Raw genomic sequence first — 22,076 nt, 5'->3', positions numbered from 1 at the left:
ACGGCGTGGCGAGCGTGGGCCATAAATATTGTGAGTTGGCTATTGGAAAGCGAATAAAAAATATGCAAAATATTTGGACATTGCGTGTTGCTGCCATCTATGATGGGGTAGATGCCGGGGGTGGTGAGGGGGTTCAAGAGTGGCAGAGTGGCATAAGGGGCAAGTGACTGCGCGTGCGCATTCACATATAAATTAAACAAACGTCGCGCATTTCACACACGCTACTACCAGCAACTTGATTCATGAAATATGCGAGCCAAGAAGCAGCAGCAACAGCAGCAACAAGTCAACACAAAAATAACATAAATAAATAAAATAAAAAATGGGGAATGGGTGAAAAAATGCGAAAACAGTTGGCCAGTCCACGTCGTGTAGAGACTCATTTAGACTCATTTGAATACCAAAATGCGGACACGAAGCGCCGTGGCAGCAGCAACTCTGCAAGTCTCTGGACAGCGACGCGACATTTTCTAGGCTTATTTATTTACGACTTTATTCCAGTCCCGCAGTTTTAGTTGCAGTTGCAGTTGCTCTTGAAGTGCATCCATCCCAGGGACTTGGGTTGCCTTTTTATGATCTTGCAGCAGCTGCCTTCTGGCCACCAAGATGCAATTGCAATCGCAGTTGTAGTTGCTGCAGGTGGTCTCTTGCTACATTTGCATGGGCCTCTAATTTGGGATCCATTTTCTCAATTAGGGTTTGGGCCAAGCCACCCAGAACTTCAACATTGCAATTTGAAAATTCTATTTAATAGACCACTTCGTGGATAATTGCACATTAGCCAAAATACTTTATCAAACATTTAATAATAGTTCTGGTTCGCAAGTATTTTGGTTAAATAGCTAAAGTCGGAACAAGCCCAAGAATCCTGTCACTGCCTTGATAAATAAAAGTACGAGCTCACACAGTCGTGTGGGGAAGTATACTTACTCAGGCACAGTCACTCTCATTCTTTTCGCACAACTCACACAAGCACTGCGAACACACAGGGCTAAGTATATTTGTATATCAGTTCTTAAAGTTTTTAAAATAACGCGTTGCAAACTCAGCACAAACTAGCATCAGGATATGAGGAAAGTGCAGTTTATATATGTGATATATCCTGATGTATATATAACAGACGTATATGTTAGTACATAAGATGGGAGTGTGTGTAAATACAGTTTGTAACAAAAATATAAGGAACTAGTTTGGAAAAAGCTTTAATTTAGGTTCAGATAATAATGACTTTTTAAATACAAACTGTTATAAATTATTAGGAACTTAGTTAGCATAAGCACTTATCTAAATAGTTACTATTACCTCTATGATATGTACTGTAACCATTTTTAAAACATATACATATGAAAGTACATGACCCTTTTGGTAGCACATACTCGTAAAGGTCAAAAGTTTTCGTTTGCAGTTGAAACTTTTTATGCAGCTCCTTCTTTATCAAGCGTGTTACTACACACACACACACCCACACTGCCACACACACACAAGTGCAAAAGTTGCACAAGGAGCACCAGACTGCTGCTTAAGTGCGCCATATCCTTTGGCTCACCGATTTCGCAGCCACGTCCGCCCATTCGAAAAAGGTAGTTTTCATATTTTTGGCGATAAGCAGTTGCCTCCATGTGGGTTTTCCTTCGCAGGAGCGTTAGTATTGGTGTGTGTATCTGTGTGAGGACATGGCGTGCACTTAGCAGGACGACTGCAAGGATACCGCCCCCCAAACACCCACCAAGTGCTAGCCATTAGCCAGTGGCCTAGGTGTAGGTGTAGCTGCCACGGGTTGGGGAACTTTCCGCAGCAAATGGCAAAGCATAAATTTATGTAAAAAGATCTGTGATTTATCACCGAGTCGGGGGTAAAAGCAAAACTTTTATTTCCACCCTCGCCCTCAGGCAGACGTGGTTCTGGGCCTTCCAGCCAGGAGTTTAATTTATGGAATTTTAGTTTTAACGCCAACTTTTGGCTCTGCGTCCGATTTTTGTTGTTATTTCCTTTGTTCGTGTGCCGTGCGTGTAATATTTGTATGTGTATGTGTGTGGATGGTGTATCTGTGTGAGGCCTGTATCTGTGTGGGTGGTGACCCCGACTATCGAAACGAAATCGCTGCGAAGTTGAAAGTTTGCAACGCACATAAATCAGATGCACTTTCGGCATTTCCGCGTTTAAAAATAAAGGAAAAACCAAGCGAAGGCACAAAAAAGGAAAAGCGTTTTCCACCAAGGACTGCAGGAAATTAGCTGACCACTTCCACACCCACTCCACTCCGCCCTCCATCGATTGCAGTTATTGCAGTCATTTGGGGATGTATCTATCTGTCTGGGCGACTGATAAATTCCAGTCATTTGCGATAAGTATCCTTTTTTACATGCCGCCAGGACTAATGATGGACGGGCCGACGTCAAAATTCAATTAGTTTGGTGGAAGCTGAATGCTGAGCTCCCCCTGGAAAAGCTGGAGCTCATAAATGATGATGACTCGAGTCTCGGGGCGGGCCTGAAATATAAAGCAATCCGCCTAATTGCCACTAAGTACATATATTTTTTCCTTTCCGAAAAATTCCTCGTGCTCTGTTTCATGAAGCTAATTGAACGCCCAGCTCATTAGATTACCTTTGCACGCAGGAGACGCTCGATTTTTGCACAAATGAGGGGGAAACTGGAGGAAAATAAAGGGGAGTTTCAGTTCCGAGGACCTCAGAGCGCTGGAAATAATAATCCAAGAGCGATGTGTATCCGAGGCATATTTCAGACCTTGTTTTTTTTCAGTGCCTCGCCATAAATTATCAATATAAGCCAGGCAGCCCGAGAACGGCCTATCTCGGGTATCGTATCTCATAGATACTTTCGCTCATATTTCGTGCAGCTAAGCTGGCCCTCAGACAGCGGCAGGTCGATAGCCGGGAAGCAATTTCCAAAGCATCGAACTCACCAAATCCGCTTTGATCCCCATATGGATGTCATAAAAAATTAAGTGAATCCGTAGCAGGAGCTATCTGTGTATCTGGGCAAGGACAAAACAGGACCCACACCGAAGTGGTGCCGCATCTGGTCAAATATTTGCACTGACAAAGGCAAAGGACGACCCAGCCACCCAGCCGGGAATCCACTTGTGTTCGCTTCGACAATTTGCCATAATTCCAACGCCTATGTACACCCCTCCCCAATTTTTCTCCATTTTTTTCCCAACATAAGTGTGCATTTAATTTTGCTCAAGTGTATTTAAAAAAAATATATCTGCAAAAAAGAATGTCCTCGAGAGCACTTGCTGACAGCTATTTGTTTGCTTTGTTTCTGTCGACACGCGACAAGTGAGCACCGCTCCTTTCTTTATAAAAATGTCCTTCAAATTGGGGTGGCTTGGGCGTTTTTAAATCAGAGTGACAAGATAATAAATAAATATCAAAATGTGTCATAAAGAGGTTTTCAACACAGCTGAGAATGAAGTTGTAAATGAAGTTGGTTACCAGAAGTGGTGGTGGCAACCAGTTTTTTTACAGGTTACTTTTGTAAATAAATATTAGAGAGTTAGACTTTATATCCATTAAGAACATCTCTTTAGAAGTCTCACCATAACTGCATTATCCCTTGTGGCTGTATCATTCCCCAATATTTTTTGTATCCAATCTCTGCATTGATGACAGCCTGGAGTGCGAAACAGGCCCAAATGCCACTCAGCTTATTGCGCCTTAAAAAGGGGTTAGCTGACAAGGTCGACTGGCAGGACCAGGAGGAGTCAGCCCATAACCACCCCAGGGGCATCAAATTGGAAATGCTTGTCATATCCTTCATCCATACGACTTGATACACGGATTTTTCATTTTTACAAACACACACTCGCAGAGTCGAGCGAGAAATTTCATAAATTATTTGTCACAATTAATTGAATTGTGTCTGCGGGTGTGTGGATGACCCCGGCACATCCTTGCACTTTATCCTTGGACACTGAACCCTCGTGAAACTTTTCGCTCTTGCACATTTGCAGGAGTTTCTCTGAAAAACTTTGTCACCACTAAATGAGCCACGGGGGCGACGGTGGACGACACAAAAGGATGCGCCTCGCTGTGTCCTGGCAAACAGTTTGATGAGATACGACATATGTGCAAACAACTTTTGTGCGGTGCTTGATATAATTGAAAATCATATACACGCTCCAAGGACCCTCTCCTTCTGAGGAAAATATATATTTTTTGACTTCCCCTTTTGCCGAGATCTGAAAGCGTTATGTTTTGCGGGGCAATTTAGAGGCCAATATCCTGCTGTGAAATATGCGGTGATTTCGCTTAGTCCTTTTGTTCCTGGCTGCTGTTGTGGCCCAGCCGGGTTTCGCTCTGCATTAGGCGCTGGATTTAGCGCTCAGAAATGATTTATGATTATGACAAATTGTTGGCCGGCAAGTGAAATATTTGTCAGGGGGAGTGGCTTGTGCTTTTGGGGTGGCAAGTGGCTTTTCGGAAAAAAGAAAGACTTATGGAGAACTTTATGAGTTCCTAGTGAATCATCGCGTTCTGGCTCGAATTAAAGGGCTCTAGGCTTACCAATTAATACCTATTTTTAGGCCATAAACCATCGAATAAACAATGAAATTTTTTCCCCGGCCCTGTCAATCTCATCAAGTCAGCGAGTCTTTTTACGAGTCTTGGCCCCGATTTCCGTGAAAAGCAATATATCAAAGGGAAAGGGAGCGAAATCAATGCAACCATCTAGCCGGGCATTCAAATATATATATTTGAGCCATGTTCCCAAATGCAAAGTGATGGAATGGAAATAAATCAGAATGTTCCAGTGGCCCGCACCAAAGCCGAAACTTAGAGCCGGCGACCAACCAGCGACCGAGCCGTGCAATTAATGCTGATAATAATCAAATAATTAACTTTCTTAATTGAAAACAATGAAAAGAGTTTTATGCGCCCAGAAATGTTTTGGTAACATTAACACCACCGACCAAGGCGACGACATTAGGGCGCTGGCATTTTTTGTTAGTCGGATATCTCCCACTTCCATCTGGCTTCGAGTCTATTAAATTTGAGGTTCTTTAAAAATGCATTAAATACAATGGCTCAAACAATGGGGCCGGGAAACAAGCCCTCTCCTTGCTGGCTAATCATAAAATGGGTAAATATTTATTTTATCCGTAGAAAAATAATAAAAATCGATGCCATACGGCGGCCCTGGGCCTTGGCCATAAAAATGTGACAAGACATAAAGCAAATGCCCATGAAGGCACATACCTTATGCACTTGCTGTATCGCCCAGGATGGAATATTCGGTTTTCGGGACGAAGGATGAGCCACAAGGAAGCACTGAGTAGAAATACAATAAATTACTTGACGGGAAATTTTGATAAGGTGGCCCAGAGAGAGGGAGACGGTTCCCAAATCCATCCGGGGCTCGGCGGCCTTGCTGCTTTTTATAGCCCGACGACGTCGTCGTCGTCTCGACATTGTCGCCAAAGATGACGCATGTCATCCATAAGGAGTCCCAGAAAGAGGCAGGAAGCAGGGAAGAAGAACGAGGCAGAGCATTGGAGATGAAGACCCAAATGAAATGAGTTAAATGGGACAGGTAAGGCAGGCTACGTTGCTTGATAAGAACTCCGATAGGACTTTGTCTTATGCTGCTGAATAAGAAATATAGGGTTTCACATATAATATTTTTAATACTATAGAAAGAGCCATGAATAATAGCTAAAACCATATGAAAAATATACTTTTCAGTAGTCTACTATTAGACTCAAGTTAAGAGCTAATAACTTGTATTAATCGCATTTAAATAAACTATATTCCCCATAATGATTCAGATATGGAAAGTTACGATCAGCTACAGTTTATCGAAATAATTTGAAGCGAGACTTGTTTTCATATTCGTTGAATATGGATATTCGCAATATGAATCGCTTTTTGGACAAAACTAGTTTCCGAGATCGCTGATAAGATGTGCCAACTATGGGAATCGGATCGGACGACAAAGGGCAGGCAGTCCGGAGTCCGAGGCCCGGACTTTGGTGGACTACGCAGAATTCCGCGTAGGTCGGCTGGGGGGCATAAAAATTCATGTCACCATGTTCCGATCCGCGGACGATAAAACAAATTAGCACCTCAATCGATTCGGCCTGGGAACAGTCCCAGCAACTGACCAGCAGGCCCGGCAAATGACGACATTTTGAACGAGTTGTAATAAACTAATAATTTATAAATGCCGTTTGATATTCAGCTGGCATAAAGCTGCAGAAATAATTCCCATGACCGAGGCGGGGGCACAAATCACCCGGGAATCGCTTGGCCCCCGTCCGGACTTTACTTTTTTTTCGACCGTGTCGTATGGAGCTGAACATGCAAATAACCGACAATTTCCCAGCACGTTCACGCAGAAGCAAACCCATTAATTAAGTGTGTGTATGGCCTATGGGCCATACAAATTTTGCTTTATGGGTTATCCGGGGAGTTATTCGGCGCAATTAGAAGAGGATTGGCGACAGTCTCAAATTAAAATTACACCCGCAAACATAGGAGCAGGTAGAGGCGATAGACATCCGATAGATGGCCAGATAGATGTCTAGATGGCTAGATGGTCGGTTGGCCAGATAGATAGATAAATAAAGGTTCAATTTTCCGTCATAAAAATCATTGGGAACGTGATTGAAATCTGTGAGAACAGAGCTGGCAGCGCCAGGCGACATATCACACCAGCAACATGTCGAAAATGTCTGCGCATGCGCAGCCGAATCCGAGGTTCTTGCACTGAGAACAAATACAAGGTAATTGGGGTAGGGAAAAGTGCTGGATATTTATTTTGTAGCCTTCTGCTCTTTTAGTGTACTTCAAGCAGGTCGTATCTCACGGATACCTCGACTTCTAACAGCTGGTCCCTGACACTCGGGCCATAATAATTGTCAAAGCTCTGACTGGAGTTGACTTATCGCAACGTATCTCCCAGCCGAGGTGCCTTCTCATCCGCTGAACTCGATGAAATTGTCAAACGCTGCCGCTGGCGCCGTCGGTCCCGTGGGTTCCGTGCCTCCAGTGGGCAGTCCTCAATACCAATTAGCGGCATGCCGCTTGGGGGCATATTTAAATGGCTGTAAGTACAGTACTTACTCACTCATAAAGGCCTCCCACTCACCCCTCTGAAGGCCATAAAAACCGATAAACACGCGCAGCAAATTGTCAACTAGCTTTTGAAATGTTTATGGGTTTCTGACGATGGTTGGGAATTTTCAATTACAAATATTAGAATATTCCAAAGCAATGCGGATCTGGCTGAGTTTCCATAAAGTTCTTTCAGTTGAAGACCCTAGGAATTTGGAGTTCGAAATGCATAAAATTTACGATATTTACCTTGTGCTTAAAGGCAATTGCCGAACAAATTTAATAACGTAAACAGATTGCAGCATAAAATCGGGGCCGGGTGAGAGCCAGTAGCATCCACAAGATAGATGCTGATGCTGCAGCTGCATCTGCAGCTCTGTCTCAAATATATTGTAAAAAATTATTGTTTACAAATAAAAAACGAAAGGCCAACGAGGCGAAGACACACACCATAAAAAAGTAAAAGGAACGTGTGCTGTCAGACAGAATTGAACCGAACCGGGAGGAAGCTGGAGGAGAACTCTGCAGAGTCAGAGCCACAATTTGTTTTCATCCATCGCGAGCTGGTATTTCGACCTGTCTAAAGATGGGCATGGGCATGGTATGGCCATGGGCGTGGGAGGGGCAGGCGGAGGGGCTGGCTGCTATGTGATGTGGCGCAAATGAATTGTATTGGCAGCTGGCAGACGGCGCGACGTCCTCCTCGGTGGCAGTGTTGAAAAAAAGGCACTCACAAATAAATGCATTGATTATAAATTTATGCGAGTGCAGGGGAAAATCGCCGCTAATTAATTGAACTTTTCATAAAACCTTATCCGACAGATTGTCGGCTCCGTATCTCTGCGCACCACTAGCATTTGTATCTGACACGGCAGCCGAGATACTCGGCTTGGGTATCCCAGTTCCCCCTCGATGACCAATGTCTCACTTGGTCAGTCCCGATGCTTGATTACTAATTGCCGCGAGGGTCCATAGAATAGTTTCCTGCAATAGAGACCTGAATAGACTTTAAGTTTCCTTAAATCCTACCTCGCAACTGCGACACAAGCTGGACCTCCAAGCCAGTTTCTAGCCCCAGCCTGCAGCCGAAATGGTGTTGCTTTTTTCAGGCAGCCGACCAACAAGAAAATCCGATGTAACAACAAGTAGATTTACAATTTGTGATACTTCCCGTACTTCAACAACTAAATAAATATTCATCTATCGATGTGGATTCATCTCGGGCCCGTTCTGGAGACTGGAGCATAGGAAAAAATCATGTCAGGCGTCAATTGGAAAATGTTTAAGTGATTTGTTTACACGCGGCAGCGTCTATTAACGAATTTATGGTAAACAAAGGGAAGTCGTTTGTTCCGAGACCCTCGGAAATCGGGCCCAGAAACATGGTATATCTACACTACAGTGTATACCCAACTCCTCGCACAGGCTAGGCTACAGTACACTTCATAAAATATTAATCTGCTGATTTATGATTCTATTTTCCTATTTTATTGAACTGTTCTGGAGTGGAAAGTGCCGAGGGTGGAGGGTCTGGAGGAGTGTAGTTTCTCATCTGCAGACTGGCCTTTGTTTATGCTGTCGATGCATCGCAAACAAGAGTAAACAGGCAGATACATTGCAGTGGCACTAGAGGTAACCGAAAGATACTTTTCCACAAGCACCGGCATTGGGGTCACGTGTTTGACACAAAAGTATCTCTAAGGGAACTCTCGTATTTATTTGTAAAGCCCAAAATCATATCTGGCTTTTGTTTATAATCAGCTCCGGCCCCCACAAACACACCCCTTAATTGGATAATAAGTTCTAGCTTAACCTGGCCATAAGCCTTCTCCAAATTTGATTGGTGTCGTGCTGGGATTTGCGATACATCTTCATTGGAATCCGACGCCCCGACAGCTCCGACCGCCGCTGATCAAACGCCAGCCGGTGTCTAAATTTAGTCAAGTTCACTTTGAACTTTTCGAGAGGAATCCGTGCGATTTATGGGGCCGCCCAGCTTGGCCAGCTTCTCTTGGCCATCTTTAATCTCCGCCGATTTGACGGAAGACCGCCCGTGGCGTCGATCGCTGGATGAAATATGAAATGATGACATGCCAGAGTTCACACAGTTCAAACAGTTCACGGATCGTTGTGGGAATATACATATATCCAATTCTTGTATGCAAATAGTCTCTAATAAATCGTGGCATTTAGCTTTGTGGCGGGCGTGAATAATACGATATTCGATTCGAAATAAAACGATGATAATTCATCCGCCAAATTGCCAACGAATTACAAATTAATTTAGGAGGCTCAAGGCGGCAGCCATGAAATTGCGCCCAAAATTGAATATTCAAAATTCACAGAACAAAATAATAAATATCGCGGAACTAATGGAACCGTCTTTGCCTTCATACTGAGTCAATATTTGCATAAATTAGCAACGCTCAGCAGACCTCACGTGCACACTGGCCTGACAATGACAATAAGGTCCTGGCGCATCCCCTTCTCCGGCCCAAGGATTTACATCCCTTGCAGGAACTTGTTTGTTGGCTTAAGCCCGGTAGCCCTGTAGCCCTGTATCCCTTTTCGACGGGTGTAATTCTGCGGCAGCGTGACCAATTAATTTGATTGTAAAATGTGAAATTCGTATTAAAATCAAATACAACAAAAATGACAACGCGTATGACGGGAATATTAAAAAGGAAGCAGCTACCACCGTGCGAAGGTACGGCAGTGTCAGAGTCACCCCGGGCAGCAAGGATGCTGTTCCTGGTACTCCTTCTCTTGCCAACTTTAAAGTCAGACACGGAGTTTGCGCGATTTTTATGATAATTTCTCACAGCGATTGGGCCCTGGCGATGGCGACGGCCATTGCAGTGGATCCCATACCAGGAGCATTTTCCTCTTCATTTTGAATCCGAACCCGGAATACCAACAACCCAACCCAGTCACGCAGATAATTCTGCCGGGGTTAAGGATATTTTCCGCTTGACTTGCCATTTCCTTCTCATTTTTTCAGCTTTTCATTTTTCCTTTTTTAATAACAATTGAAATGCGCAGGTTCGTCATTCGATCGAATCGCTGAGATGTGAAAAAAGGTCCTGGAAGTCGTCTCGACTCTACAACTCCTTGGTTGGTTATGCAGTCGTCTGGATTTTATGTCTCATCATCGTCGTTATTGGCGAAAAAGTTTTCACTTGAATTACCTATTTGCATATTTTGTGAAAATTAATGATTGGAAAGATTAGCATACCTTTGGGCGCCCTGGCTTGGGGATAACTCATTACGTTTGCTACTTCAGAAGTTGGGGAAAAAACAAATTAAAGGAGTAGTCAGGACTCTTCAGCTTCAAGTCAATCAAATTGGTAAACTCTGGCAAGCCATGCGAAATCCCCATCAACTGGCGGGATATAGACAAGTTATTGGGGCATAACAACCACTAGAGTCGTCGTTGGCCATTTGCAACGTCAACATTCCTGGCCAAAGTCATTGGCTTTTCATGTCAATACTCCAGTTGTACAAAACAGCTTTATTCCCATAAAAAAAATCGAAACAAAACACGGCTTGAGGAGCGCGGACGTGTGCATTATCCTGGCCAGAAGTTATGAGCTCTCCGGCATGGTGAGCGAAATAAAATTCACTTTATATTCAGACCAATAATATTTCCATTTGGCGAATTGCCCCGACGAACCCCGGCCACGCCCTCTGGAAGTCCTAGATGTGGCCCAGCGGTAGTAAAGAACACAACTGTTTGATTGTGATATCTCCCAAAGGACATCGTGGCTCCTTGCCTTGCACTTCCTGACGGCGAAAAGCCGAGCACAGTTTTCATGGCATATGACTTTATGAATGCCACCGGACGAGCCAGGACGAAACAAAGACATCTTTGGTGTGAAGAAATCCGTTTTGCCACTTTCCCGGAAAATTGCCCGAGAACTGTTATGGGCACTTCGTGACTTCTGACCTGCAAACGGAAGTCAACAGTGCAGAGGCTTTAAGTTGCACGAGTTTCATAACTTTAAGGGTCAACCCCTTTTTTATGGAGGAACTTGAACCCTTCTCGACAGACCTGCAATTATCCATCGGCAGGGTCATTAAATCATTCATTCCGGGCCATTTAATAATTTTCGCAACAAAGCCAGCTTCGAGTTACTGGAATTATTCAGGACAGGGGCGTGCGCTGCCCAGTATAATAATTCATTAGTCCTGCGAGTCCTGCCGGTCTCGAGCTCCTCGTCCAACCTGGTCCTCCTCATAAATGGAACAATAACTTAAATAGAAGCCTCACCCTCGCCCCCCACCTAAAGTGGCCGCCACAAAAGGCGGAATTGAAATAAGAGTCCCTCTGCAATCTGGGCAGAAGGTCAAAAATGATAAACGGATATGAGGAAAGGATATTTTTTGCTTCCTTCTTCCGATTGTTGCGAGCGCCGGCATTGTCGTTGAATAATTGCAAGTCCTGGCAATTGCACAGGATCTCTACAACTCTAAGCTGTCAATATTTTGACTTTTCCTGCCCGTTGGCCCGCCTTTTGTGAAGTGGGCGTATAATTAATGGACCGACTGTGGTGGGGTTCTATCAATGGCCCAAAAATATTGTGAATTGCGAACTTTTCTGGGGCAGGGGTATGCCGAGAAAGTCCAGCAAAAAGGCAAAAAGGGTTCGAGTCTATTGCTTTATTTATGGCGAAATAAATTGAAATGTCAACCGGGTGGGTGGAATATCATATTCGGTCTCAAACTATGAGACCTTCTTGGCATTGTGTGGGCTGGCAATTTCATACTCCATATGGGCCGATGACGGGCGGACCATTATGTTTATTGCGGGCCGACAGCAGAGTACCGAAAGTCCTTCGGTCGGTCAATGGAGTTCAATTACACTTTTGAAGAGGCCGCCGTAAAAGTTCTTTCAGGCATTGTCCTCGACTATCCTGGCGACTATCCTTGAAAGCCTTCTATGGTTTTTGGCTTTGACCCTTTAACGATGTGCCAAAGGTTCTTTGGATCCAAACCAATTCATTATACAGAAGCTTGACATGTGGTTTCTAATATTCAAAACCAATTATGATATAGCTTTATTTTTTAACCAAGGGAAAACCCAAACTCACTTCATATGCATGATGCATGACCATATCTATCTCGAAATACATCAAATTGTTATGATTTCTGGCCAGGCCCATGTCTACCGTGAATTTGGTAGTTAGAGCCATGAATTTATGATATTAATGCGTGATTATTATGACCCTCCGAGTGCTACCGACTTTGCGGGTGGGTGTGGCACCTGCGCCAGCCTGCGCCCACCTGGGCAACGTGATGGGAAAGGCTAATCGCGGCACGGCGATATGAAATATGAAATTTGATTTGATGGCTTTTATGTGTCGTGTTATGAGTACGCGAAACCACGACACCCGATACCTGTGGGGCATGTAATGAGTGTGTAATTTATGAAGGTATAACTTAATGTTATTGTCGAGGCATAGATTTCACATTCGTGTCTAGTCTGAAGTACTCGAAAGTATGCGTTTTTCATAAATTCTAAATGCTAGTAATGATATTTTTTTTCGATTTGGAATGCGAGGGTAATTAATGAAGAGTGAAAGGCATTTGTCACACCTCGAAGGCCTCGTTTTCGGCTAAAATACACCTTCTGGTTGACCCCGTCCGAACCCCGTTCATGAAAAGCAGTCCCTCTGTGCGGGTGGGTGACTTATAGATTCCGTTTTGCGATAAAAAGCTTTGCATTCGTTTCAGAATAATTCATTTTCAATTCAGATTCGGTTGTGCGGACCGTACGTGCCGCAAAATGTGGCAAAAAGAGAGAGTTTTGCCCCGAGCTCGAATTATGAGGAATTGTGTCTAGGCTAGGCACTCGGCCAAAATGCAAAAATGCAAAACTGAAAACTGCAAAATGCAAAATGCAAATTCGAGTCGCACAGCTAGCGGTTGAGCTCCCTGATGCGTGCCTATAGGCAATGGATTGTATATGGAGGCTACAGCTACATATATTGGCCACAATATGTGGCACTGATGCCGCTCAACGGGCTCATAAATATGCATTTCAGATGCGGCTCTTTGGCTCCATTGTGCCGCCGTGTTGGCCGCATATTAGTGGCAAATATTGCTGGCTGGAAATTTTCATTTATGCATTTTCAGTGCAGTCGGCAATCAAAAGCCCAGTAACTGCACAATAATCTGTCCGGCCAGGGCCTATTATAATGCAAAGCAGATGACAATTATCGCGGCTGGCTGGATGCCATCAATAGAGTATCATTCTGTATGGGAAAATATGGTATGATGGGGGGATTAATTTGAGTTCCAACCAGACTTATTTATGCTGTTCTGCTCGGTGGATAATCGAAAAGTTTTCATCCGTAGATGCCTTTCAGGAATCATTCAGATGGCAATCAGTCTTGAGACGGGTCCAAACTTTTTGAATTGTGCAGTGTCGCTCCCTTTTTTCCACCTTTCCGAGTTGCTGCATCGAGCAAATAAATCCACCGCATACAAAAATTTATAACACCAACTTTTCTCATTAAATTTTATAAAAGGCGGCATATTTTAAACTTTTTCGACAATAACGGCATTATCTCACCTGGCTGAAAGGGGGCCATCCGGGGGGGTGGCAGGCTGGGTGGCAAGGCTGGGCCCTGGGGCATTGCAGTAGTTGGGCGAGCAGTCGAGCGGCAACGAAACTTAATTTCTATTCATTTGCTAAAATTCATTCACCGAACGAACGAACGAAAGAGAGGCTCAGAGTGGGCTCTGAAAGAGACAGGGCGAATGCGGTACACGTTTATGTGTGTATGTGTGAGGGGGGGATAGGCAGTCATATTGGTAGCGGAAATGGAAGCGAAACTTTTGTCTTCACACTCGTGGATATAATGCCACGACAGAATGGATGAAATTAAGAAAACTAAAGGTAAGCAGATTAAAGAACCATGGGCGCAGCTATTGAGGGGTGGGGGCCTGACAATAAAGCGGGTAGTGCCGGGGCGGGGGGGAGGCGGGCAAAAAATAGTTTTCCAATTAAACTTTATCCTTTTGCTTTAATTTACCGGTTTCATGCCTTGTCGCCTCTTTCGACCGCAAAGTTGAGCAAAGAGAAAAGCGCACAGCCTTCCCAAATCCCATTTTAAAGTTTTCCATTTTCCATTTTCCGTTTTCCGATCCATCCACTCCCCCTTTGTCTTAACCAAAAATAAAATTAAAAGAAGCCAAAAGCCGATTTCTTCCCTAAATCTCTCCGATTCTGTATATCGTTGAGCATTTTGAAAGTTTTTCAAGACTTTGATTTGTTCTCCCAAAACTGGAAGCGGATAAGCATTCTCCCCCAAAGAACTGAAATTTTGTGATCAGCCTTTGGAGTCGAAAACCAACAATCCCGAAGAAGATCAAAACGAAAAGGTACCAGCCAACAAAACGATAAAAACAACAAAAAGTCAACATTTTTCTCCCAGAATTGTTTCATGTATTCCCAATATTAATTTGGTCAATTTATATTTTATTTGGAATTTTTAAATTGGTAACGTTTTTCGGGCACATATCGCGCTGACCCATCAGGCCCGAAGGATCACTCCAGCGGATATCTCTGTCCTCCTGTATCTCGTTTTCCTCATCTGCGTCCCTGTGTGTGTGTGCGTGTTAAGTGGCTTAAATGGATCGAGCCAAGATTGTCATAAAGAGGGAGTGGCGGGGACTGTGCTCCCACACTTGTATGGAAAAATATGTTTCGAAATAAATATTTTTTTGGGGGGATTCTTTGAAATTCTGCACCGTCAGAAAAAGGGGATCTAACATAGAGCTATATAGTATACATCTCTCTATAAGGTTTTCAAAATTTCTATTCAAATTCAAGGGAATGCTTTTCTTTGAGCGTTTGCGAGGATACCTTTATAATTTTTTCACAGTGTCTTCATTGTTATGGTTATGATATTGTTGCCGCCTTTGCTGGCCTTCTGGTTATTGTCCCCCTTGTTGTGGCCCTCGAACATATCCGCATATGAATCCATCCATCCAAAACAGCAGCCCCTGGTCCATCCGTTTATCCTTCGGCGGCAGAGGGCTCCTCTGTCCAGTGTCCAGTGAGCAGTGAGCAGTGTTTGGGCCTCATCTCATCTGTGCTGTGCCCAGTAGCATGCCAGATAAATCAATGTGTCAACACCTCTTTTTGTGCTGTCAGTTTTTTATGGTTTTCGATGATATTTCGCCTATTGTCAGGCCGGCGACGCACGCGGTCTTTTGACCAGTTTGCCTGCCAGCCTCGGATCCGTTTGCCCATTTGGTTAAATCGCCTCGGAGTCGGAATCAGGGAATCGAGCATCGGGAGTTGGAGTCGGACTGCTGACATGGCCATCGCTCAGCGCTTTTTGTCTGGCCTTTAGCGCAAGAATTATGGTTGCTCCACCCCTCTTAGCCCTTTTGTCCTTCCGATGGCCAATGATGGAGGCATTTGCAGCGATGCGAGGCATCCGCAGGCACTGCCACTGCCACTGCACTGCCACTGCTACTGCCACAGCAACTGGATCAATTTCAGTTGCGAAACGTTTAACGTGGCCGCTGTCGTCTTCCGTCAACCTGTTCCTGTCCCCTCACATCCAATCCCTGACTGCGGGCTTTGCAAAATTTGAATTGTCTGCTTTTTAGCCAAGATTTATGGCAGTCTCGTTAAATTTTAATATAAAAAAAAAAGTTTTTTAGAAAATCATGCGAACGGGTGAGCCTGCCAGGCCCGACAGCCAGTTCGATTGACATGCAAAGCGAATTAGTAGGCCATAAATCGGGGCCAGCCCAAGTGGAGTTAAAATATCTGCAATTATTACAAATTTACAAGTGCTGTTCATCCCCACCGCTGGCAGTCGTAAAACGCGGCTCAGCCCAGGTCTCAGGTGATTCTGGATGCGATGTTGTGAGAACTCCGGGATCCGCGGGTTTTCATGGCAGTAGCTGAATAGAAATCGCAGTAAACCTGCCTAGAAGACCGGCCATCCAGATACGTAGATGCTTATTATATTGATCGACAATCAGGGAGAATGGCCAGAGTGCAGGCTGTCTTGTTAAAAACGAATAAATTCCGCCAGCAAGGTGTGCTGGTTCTCCAAGCTAGTTTAATTTGGTGTAATATCCCAGAAATTACTTTTAATAACGGAAAGCAAATTGGCAAATTTATGGCCTATTTTTGTATATCTGCTTGGCCAGCTTTGAATAAAAACCTATCTTTAAAACGAATAAATTCCACCAGCGAGGTGTGATCGCTGATCGATTACCTGGATCTCCAAGCCCCACCGATTGCACATCCCCAACTGCCGTCTATTTTTTTGCAACACTTTGAGCCTCAAAACAATTGGCTGACAAATAAAAAATAATTAGGCATTTAGCACGAAATCCGGAAAAAAGCCTGACGTCGCAGCAGATTGCGATCGGCCAGTGACATCCCGAGGAATTCCGAAAAAGTTCAAATAACTTGCGAATTATAACAAATCATTGCTCCAAAGCCGGTGTGGCTGTTGCCGCTTCTTCTGGCCATTCTGCTGGCCATAAATGCGAGCGTTTATGAAACATAATTTGATCGGGCCAAATGCCTCGGTGTCGGCATTGACGTCGACACCGGGTTGACAAGATGTCCCGATAACGGGAGCGAGCGGCGGCAAAAATGGGGACGAGCGACGATGGCTTTGAAGGACCGCCCCGAAAAACTGTGGAATCAAAACTCCGCGCGGGCTTTCTTCTGGCCGCCCCAAAGTCGTGCTGCTCATGGGGGCTCTTGGGGCCCGTTTAGAGCTCATTTGCAGCGAATATGGTGTACAGTAGAGACTGACTACAAAGTCTTAGCAACTCCATTGTATAAGTTGCAACATTGCAATTTTTTGAGACTGCAACCCAATTGGATTTAAGATTCTAAGAGCTAAAACTTAAGATTAATAATCGTGAGATCTTCACAGTTTCTACTGTACTTTTTAGTGGCGATTCTGATGGTGTTGCTGCGACAGTGGCTGATGCTGCTGCTTCAGCAGTTGCTGCTGTCGTGTCGGCTCGTGTTGACGACGTCGACGACACATAAATTGCGATTAAAATGATTAATGCTTAACGCACGGCGCAATGTTAATTGCCAGCGCTCCAAACTCCGCTCAAAGTCCCGCTCGCAGGCCCGATCTTCGGATATATCTCCGGCTATATGGTCACTATTTGCATAAATTTGTTTTGACGCTTGTAATGAGCTGTTTGTGGCATTTTCACTGCCACTATCGAGAAACTTTTATCGTCTCTGGCCCGGTGAGAGCCCGACAATAACTTCCATGTTCGCTTTTTTTGGATCGTATATGTTTTTTAATGTTTCTTCTGTGCTTCTTTTATTTTAATTTTTCCATTCCCCGGCATATTTGAAATTATTATAAAGCATCTCCGCTAATCGGCGGTTAGCCATCGGCTTTCGAACGGAAGTTGTCGCCTCTTGCCGCTTTTGGGCAAAACAATTTTGGGATCCGATCCGCCTCGCTCCGCCACGGATGAATGAAATTCATAAGCGCCAAGTGCTACTTATACGACAGTTGCCGGTCTGGCCTTAAACGATCGCCAAGCCAGATAGGCCAGCAGTGTTTTCGTCGATGTTTAATGGCGAATGAGGTTGCCAAAAAGTTCTGGAAAGTCGCTATGAAAATTGGCTTAAGTCCGGAGATGCTCAGAGAGACTTTCATAGATGGGATTGTCTCTAAAACGAACATTATGATGGGCATATGGAAATACACTTTCAGGCTATTCACAATTTGTCAACGCGACATCAAACATTTAGCCATTCAATCGGAACACGGTAGAGGCCTGTTTCAAAAGCGATCGCTTCATTGATATGTAAATCGCATGTGACCATATTGTTTATGGCCCCAGATGCCACGGCATCGCTCAATATTTCCACTAAAAACTAAAATCTATTGGGAATCTATGTGCCCGGGACCTATCTATGGGTGTGTTCCGGTCCGAGGGTCGAGCCGAAATCCATTCTCATTGCTCACTCAATTGGTAGCCGCAGAGGAAGGCAGTACCGAACAATCGCAACAATGTAAATCAATCAACTGGCTGTGTATTGGAAAATTTTTATATTTAATTTAGTATTTCCGTTATTAAAATCAAAATACAAGCGTTTAAAACTCACCTGCACAATAATTTACAGGCTGCACCTTAAATTGTTGCTGCCATTGTCGCTGGGTAGCTAGATGTTGCTGTTGCCGGTGATGTTGCTGCTGCTGTTGTCGCTGTTTATACAAGCAATTCGTACGAAATTTATAATCACAATAACAGCAAAATGAACAATAATATTTGTTAACGCTCGAATAGAGACGCGCCCAATAATTTTATTGAATCCGACCCAATACAAAGCCAAATCGAAAACAAAAGTTGAAGCTAGCCGATAGAAAAACACAGAGATACTGGCAAACACAGATACACTTGCGGCACACAGTAGCAGCCGTTTTGGCTCTCGATTCGCGTGAATTTCGATTTTCATAAAATTAATGAATATTTAATATGTGTTCCATGCAAAATGCCGCCGGAAACGCGCTTTGGTGGAGCCACCTGTAGTTGTATCTCAAAGGCAATGTATCTGTGTCGGTGTTTGTTTATCATCGAACTGGCTTGGCCGGATGCTCACCCACACTGAGCCACCGGCCAAGCCAGTGAATGTGTATATCCACAGATATCCATATAGATGTATCGATATGGGAGACAACTGAAAGTCGCGTTCTGATATGCGTTGGCCATGCTTTTGGCTTCATTGAGAAGCTGTGCTCCCTCTCGCTCGGACAGCAGGTATCCCTGTCCCTGTCTTGGCTTTTGGGTGGGTCTGAAACTGAGGGGGAGGAATCTGTTTGGCTTCAATGAGCTTCGATCACAATAAACAAACAATTTCACAGTTAATAACTTGAAATTGTACAGAAACGCACCGATAGCATTTGGCTAATAGTAGGTCTCCTGGCTGCTGGATTTCCTTCGTTTTCATTCTCCTGTCGATCTATAAACAGATCTTTTCATTCATTGTGCTCTCCAGCCGGACACATCGACACCGCCCACGTCCGTTCGATGTCTGGAGACCCCGGACCCGATCTTTGGAGGCGCGAGGCCCGCCATAGCATAGATCAATTATTTGTCAGTCGACTGGCCGATTTGTTTGTTTATTTATGGCCGATCTCTTTATGAATGAATGAATAATTGCCGTCGTGGCAGTTGCCTTCCAGCCATTTGATGGATTAATGCCCCTGCCGATCCCCTCATTGCCCATTCCCAGTTGAAGATGAGTTATGCAAACTCGCCCCCACTATCCCCCAAGACGATCGAAAGATCTGCACCATTCACCTGGGATAATTACGGAAAATTTGTTTTATTCTGTTTACGGCCGGACTCACTCCGTATTCCGTATTCCGGATTCCAGATGCCTGCGCCGCCTTGTTGACTTTAATGAATGGGCCTTGTTCTCCCCTGTTTTCCATTTGTTTGTCCAAACAGTTTTTTGCGATGACAGAGCACTATTTCCCCTTTGATGTTGTGAAACAGACTTTTGCTCATATCGGAGCAATATTAATTGCCATTATCGGATGATGGTTCTTTGAAACAGTTTATGTTTATTCTATATGTTTTGTAAGTCAACATTAAACAGATGAAACACTCGGATGGCCTTGTTGGCCACACAATCCCTCCTGATTCTAAAATCATAAGTTTGATTTGCAGATGCTAAACTAATCTGGTAACAGCAAATGGCTATAAGTTCTCGCATAATCGCACGCCAGTTCACCTGACGAACATGTCGGTGTGACATTGAAACGAAAATTGCTGCGTAAATTTGTACAAGTTGGCAACATGTTGCCGGTGACAATAATTGCCGCTAAGCTGCTGATGCTGCTGCCTTGCCGCCGATGCTGCTGCATGATTAAAGAAGGCCCCGAGGTGGCCAGTTGGCTTACTGGATGCTCGATGACCCAGCCGGCCTGTAGTTTTTTGCTGTAATAGAATTGCTGAGAGAACTCCGGTGAAAGAGGTGCTGGACGGGCCGAAATTGCGGCTATTGTTCGGTGCAGTGTCGCCAATGTCGCCGGAGTTGCCTTCGCCTTCGCCGTCGCCAAAAGGCAACTCGCCTTCGATTGTCTTGTAGACGAAGTTGTTCGAATGAAATTCACGGCTTGTATTTTGTTACGTTTCGTTTGCCACTGGCGACTTTTTGCTGGCTTTGCAATTCTCGCAACTGCAGTTACAGGGAGAAAAATAAAAGATGTTCAACAAAAGTATAGACTCTGGATATTCTGGAAGGGTTTAGGCCAAAATCGCAGACACATTTGTTCTGCGTGTAGGCATTGTTCTTTGGCTTCTCTGGGAAAGGCAGCAACAACAGCAGCAATAGTCGCCTGCTAATGACAATCTCATAGACGTTTCCGCAGTTTGTCCAAGCTGTTTGTTCTCTGTCCAAATGAACATGATTTGAAACACAATTTTTTTGGTTTATTCCACAGCCGACTGAGGCAGTCGCGATGTAACAGGAGCCGCACAACCTTTGGCGACTTGTGACTTTCGGTGGCGCTTCGCTTGGTTTTCGGTGCGTGTTGTGCACAACCGAAAGGCACAACTACAACAATCGATTAGGGGACCGGCTGGTCATGTCCTGGAGTCTCAAGTCCGGCTCCTTCGGCCGGAACATGCCCGAGATGTTGGGAATTTCAGGGAGTTGTGTATCGCTGACAACAGCAACAGCCAATGCAACTGTGACTGCAACAGCAAAGGCAATGGCAACCTGTTGACCTGCAGCAACACCAGCAGCAGTTGCCACAGAACTATACTTGGCCAACTTCAAAGTGCCCCGATTCCCTGTCCGGGGATCAAATCGACTGCCCCACAGTAGTGGCTGCTCCCCTGATTTGTGGTTCTTCCAAAATGTCTTTTTCTCAAATTTTCCTTTAACCGATATCGGTGTCTAGACCCTGTGCCCATTGCCACTTCATCATAGGCCAGGTTTGGATGTTGCTGCTGGACAGACGGCCACAAGTCGGCAAAAATATTCCGGTGGCAACTTGTGCCGATGCTGTTGCAGTTGCACATTGCACATTGCTGCGACAAGACAACCTCCAGACAATGTTATTTGTTGTTGTCGCAGTTGCTGCTGCCGATGTTGCAGTAGTTGCTGTGTGTGCGTTGCTGCTGCATTGGTTATCGCCTCTGTAAGTGCCGATCCGAAACAAGTGTCAGATACGCAAGATAGTAAAAATTGCTTCAATCGAAAGGTGTAGAACAAATTTTCCAACTTTTTTTGTATCGAATACTTATTAAATTAAATGGGCAACATTTCCCAGATTTATACACATTAGTGAAGATCTTAAGCATTTATATAAAGTTTTCAATGTTGTAAATTACTTTGGAACTCATTATGGCCACCGTCAGGATGACAGGAAAGATGATCACCATTTCCATGGCCGGATCACGTCCTTGTCGACCAGTTTATGGCTGCCATAGTCACTCCCATGGTCGATGTAGAATTTCAACCATACTTAAATTATGGAAAACATAAGCGAACATTTCTGTGGCGACGAACATGAACAAAATCAAAAATTCCAACAAGTTACAAAAATAACTTGCAGCAGAGCCCACTTAAAGGCCGCTTAAGGCGAGCTGCAACTACAGTGAGTGCCACAGAATGCTCCAATCCAGCAACAACATTTGCTGCATGATCGTGGTGGGGGCTTGGTGGGTTTTTGGGGGCAGGGGGGGGGCTTAGCGAACAGAGACGCAGAAGAATTCGCATTCGCGCTCATTGCAACAAAAGACAGAACAGGAGACTCCAACTCGAGTGGAGGCAATACAACTCTCCTGAATCCTAAGATCAGGGGTGTATTAAACAAGTCATAGCTAAGGGCCCAGAAACTCGAACTTCTTTTAGTAAAAGATCATTTTTTTTTATATCTTCGAGGTCATTGAAGTTATTAAGCTTTTTTTGGCGCTAAAGTCTTAAATCCGATAACAATTATAAATCGCTCATCTCAAAGTT

General features: G+C 44.4%; 1 protein-coding gene across 1 annotated transcript in view; it reads right to left on the bottom strand.

Annotated features, from left to right (window-relative positions):
* Positions 1-22,076, bottom strand: part of mre11 (double strand break repair nuclease mre11) — a 247,072-nt gene that overhangs the window by 118,151 nt on the left and 106,845 nt on the right. The window lies entirely within an intron of this gene.

The sequence above is a fragment of the Drosophila bipectinata genome, chromosome 2L (assembly GCF_030179905.1).
Source record: "Drosophila bipectinata strain 14024-0381.07 chromosome 2L, DbipHiC1v2, whole genome shotgun sequence".
NCBI lineage: Eukaryota > Metazoa > Arthropoda > Insecta > Diptera > Drosophilidae > Drosophila > Drosophila bipectinata.
Note: the sequence above shows the minus strand (reverse complement) of the source record. Positions and strands in the feature narration are given on the sequence as shown.